Genomic DNA, 4,110 nt, shown 5'->3' with positions numbered 1-4,110 from the left:
GCAATTAAATTCTATCATTTGAAACAACATGTGAAAATAATCCTTAGTTTTAAAGTAAGAAAACTCTGATTTCCTTCATAAAAAGGTGCCTGGGAGACCTCAAATATATGTTTTAGTGAGACTGAATTTCAAAGCACACACTCTTTTCTCTGGCTATGATTAAATCCATCTGGGGATTTTTTTTGTTTTTGATATTTTTGTATTTGAGTTTATTCTTCATTTAACTTTTAAAACACTACTATAATCTAATATTAAAACAAAAACAATAGCAAGTAGTGAGCCTATTATGTTTATCGTCCTTCACTACAGTACATAAAACGCTACGAGTGAGTGTTATTTGCTGACCTCATTAAGAGGTCTGACACCAAACACCACCCCTAGGATGATGGTCATCATCTTTACATGCTTCCCCGTCTTCCTTGATGTATATTAAAGTCCACCAATTCTAGCTGTTCCATTTCATCAGTCTCTTCTACTTTCTTCCTTGCAGGTAGGTGTTTTTGTTTTTTGTTTTTATTTTCCTGCAAAGAGTGTTTATCAGGAGAGAGAAAGCCATTTTCAGGAAAACTTATCTTAAACTTGATGATTAGGTGACCCTTTTCATGTGGTTTATGGTAAATTGGTGAGCCTTCACTTCGCACACACTAGACACCACCAACCTTAACAATCTGACGTAGAAGAGAGGTGTTACTGTCGTTTGGTTGTGAAGAGTAACTACTGGCTTTTGGAAGCCACACAATGCTTCCACCAACTGTGTGTCCATACACATGAAAAGGTCTTCTCCTTGAGTGACAACAGCATGGTCCTTCCGATCTAAAACAATGATACTATCTCCTGGCTCCAGTCCTGGTTCCTGGTCTCCTTCACCGTGGAATGTGATCTTCCAGCCATTTTGTCATGCCTTTGTCAATATGAACTTCTAGAATCTTCTCTCAAACTGTCTTCTGTCCATTGCAGCTTTTACATCTATCTTTAGTTCCGTCCATTCCCTATGGCCCTGGAACTCCATGCTCACAGACTGAATTTGCTGACCCATTCCCGGTCCTATCTGACGAATTCTTATTTGCATCCCAGTACTCCAGCAATTGAGACATCACTACAGTGGGGCCTTGACTTACGAGTTTAATTCGTTCTGAGACCGAGCTCGTTAAGGAGCTCGTTAACTCAAATTACTCTGTCAACTCAATGCAAAAAATCAGCCGAGAGACAGCTGGTATCTCAAAAAACTCATTAGTCGGGACACACTTAAGTCAAAGCCCCACTGTATACTGCTCCTTTCTTGTCACAAATCATAATTGTTGCAGAGCTAGTTTTCTTGTTGTACCATTAAGCAAATCGTCTAAGTTTACTGAGAACTGATGCATAACACTTGTACCTCTCCTTTCTCTCTGAATCCTTCCTCCTTCTCCAATAAAACATATCAGAGATGCTCATGGGAGAATGAAAACCACCACCTGCTCCACTTTAATTGCCTGTTCTCCTCCTTTGTCATATAATTCCTTTTCTTTGCATCAGAGAGCATTTTGTAAGCTTGGGAAATGTTCATACTTCTCTCCTTCATTTGGATTCTTTTCAGGGGGTACTTCAAGGCCAAGCAGCTTCCTGGAAGCCTTTTTCAATTCCTCTTGGGTGGCATTGGGTTTCACTCCCAAAATATCATAAGCGATTTCTTTCACCATTTTTAACAGCCAGTGAGCTGCCTGAGACAGTTATTAGGGAGCTGGAAAGAGCTTGTTGCTATGCACAGCTTGGAAAGCTGCTGCTTCTCCACCTCTCACCGAGTGTCCTGGAAAGTTTCACCTTTTTTAAACGTTTCTTTTCTCTTTTTTTTAAAAAAAAATTGATTTGAGAGAGGAAGGGGGGGGAGAGAGAGAGAGAGAGAGATGAGAGAGAAACATTGTTCGGTTGCCTACCTGGGAATGAACCCAAAAGCTAGGTATGTGCCTTCATGGGGAATTAAACCCCTACCTTCTGATGTACCAGAGGGGGCTCCAACCAACTCAGCCACCTGGTCAGGTTCAATACTACCTGAGGTTTTCAGCATCACTTGGGGGGTCTTAGAATGTATCCCCCATGAATAATGTGCACTACTTTATGTGCTATTTAAAGTCACAAGGATTAAAGACTCACATAATAAAGACTGAGTATAGAAAGTGAAGAACCTTGGGGTTCTCTAACATTATATTTTACTAGAGGCCCAGTGCACAAAGATGTGTGCACTCAGGGTGGTCTCACAGCCCAGCCTGCACGCTCTCACAATCCGGGACCCCTCGGGTAGGTCCAGTCCCATTGCAGCATGACTCTGGTTCCCCAGGCCTGCAGGCCAGGGCAGGGGGGGGGGACCAAGAGGCCAGTCCAATCATAGCATGGCTCCAGTTCCCCGGAGACTGCAGGTGGGGGTAGGGGCCAAGATTCCCAGATTTCAGCATGGCTCTGGTTCCCCAGGGCCTGTGGGCAGGGGGAGGGACCAAGAGGCCAGTCTGATTGCAGCAAGGCTCTGGTTATTTGGAGCCTGCGGGTGGGGGAAGGGACCCAGAGACCAGGTGATGGCAGCATGGCTCCATTCCCACAGCTCCCTTCTGCTGCCACGTCACGGGCAGCCAGGGCCCACAGCTCCCTCCCACTGCTGCGCCACGGGTGGCTGGGACCCAGGACTGACTCCCGCCATGTCGGCCAGGACCCTAGCCTGGTGTTTGGTTGTCTATCTGGTCGTTTCGGTTGTGACAGACCCTGGCTCTTTATATATGAGGATAGAGGTGTCAAGGGAAGCAGAGAAATAGATACAGGGGATAATAGGTTCTAGAAAACAATATTTTGGAAGAGAGAAGTAATGTGTTTGTATTTTCATGTGATGATTCATCAGAAAGGGAAAGACTGATGACCTAGAGAAAGAATGGCATATTGCTTGAGAAATATTCTAAATTATGTGAATGGTGGTATCTAGTATGCAAGTAGAGGAATAAGAACATGGACAGTTCATTTAATACATATAAAGTATTTTAAGTGGCAATTCCTAAGAAAATCAGCTATTATTCCTATATTATATTTATTTACTTTCAAGACTAAGATCAAATGGGGCAAAGATCCCCATTTTGAGAGAGAGACATAAAGAAAAGGAAAGAGAGAGGGAGAGAGAGAGAGAGAATAGACCATAAAGCACTTTCCAATATCAGTAGCACTCTATAGTATAATCTCCTTATCCCCTTATATGTCCAGAGGAACATATGACAAGAATATTCTAAAAATAGCTATAAGTAATATAAAAGCTGTAATGCACAAAGGATCTACGAACTATCATAATGACACCAAACACACTTATGATAAAAAATAGTTTCAAATTGTTAAGCTGCAAACTTGCCTCTTTGCATATGCCAGACTTACTGTATTAGAATAGAGCACAGCCTTGGTCGGGTGTCTCAGTTGGTTGGAGCATCCTCCCATACACCAAAAAAGGTTGTGGGTTCGATTCCTGGTCAGGGCACCTACATGGGTTGCTGGTTAAATCCTTCATCAGAGTGTGTACAGAGGCAACTGACTGATGTTTCTCTCACATTGATGTTTCTCTCTCACTCACCCTCCCTTCCTCTATCTCTAAAAATCACACACACAAAAAGGCATATCCTTGGGTGAGGATTAAAAAAAAGACTAAAAATCCTTATTTCTAGTGGCTGTGAACCAACTATAAAATTATAGAATATCCCCAAAGTCCATAAGAATTTAATTGTGTCTAAGAATAAGTCTGATATTTTGTGACTAATATTCTAAAATTGGGGCATGCTGTGAACTTCAAGTTTTTTTCATTATCTTTATATTAACCACACTTTATTGAAATTCTAAAAGTATTTCCTGAATTTTTAGTTATTTCCTGTCTACCTGAAAAAAAGGCAGAGCATTTGTCATAATATCAGCATGTTTTTATTTAATTAGATTATGTAATTCTACAAGATCATTTTTCTTCTAAACCATAAAATAAAAATGTAACAAACTAGGAAGATATAAAGGAATAAAAGGAATGCTTCCTAATTTTAATGACTTCACTATGCAATTGAGAATATAAAATGCTTTGTAGAATTCTAACATGCTCTATCAGACCTTCACATGCTATGAGGA

The 4,110-nt window shown here is 41.1% G+C and overlaps 1 pseudogene; it reads right to left on the bottom strand.

The window, feature by feature from the left end:
- Positions 1-349: 349 nt before the first annotated feature.
- LOC132226372 (dnaJ homolog subfamily A member 1-like) lies at positions 350-1,679 on the bottom strand (annotated as a pseudogene).
- Between the last annotated feature and the right edge of the window lie 2,431 nt (positions 1,680-4,110).

The sequence above is a fragment of the Myotis daubentonii genome, chromosome 2 (genome assembly GCF_963259705.1).
Source record: "Myotis daubentonii chromosome 2, mMyoDau2.1, whole genome shotgun sequence".
Taxonomy (NCBI): domain Eukaryota; kingdom Metazoa; phylum Chordata; class Mammalia; order Chiroptera; family Vespertilionidae; genus Myotis; species Myotis daubentonii.
The sequence above is the reverse complement of the archived record's forward strand: the minus strand, read 5'-3'. Positions and strand labels throughout refer to the sequence as shown.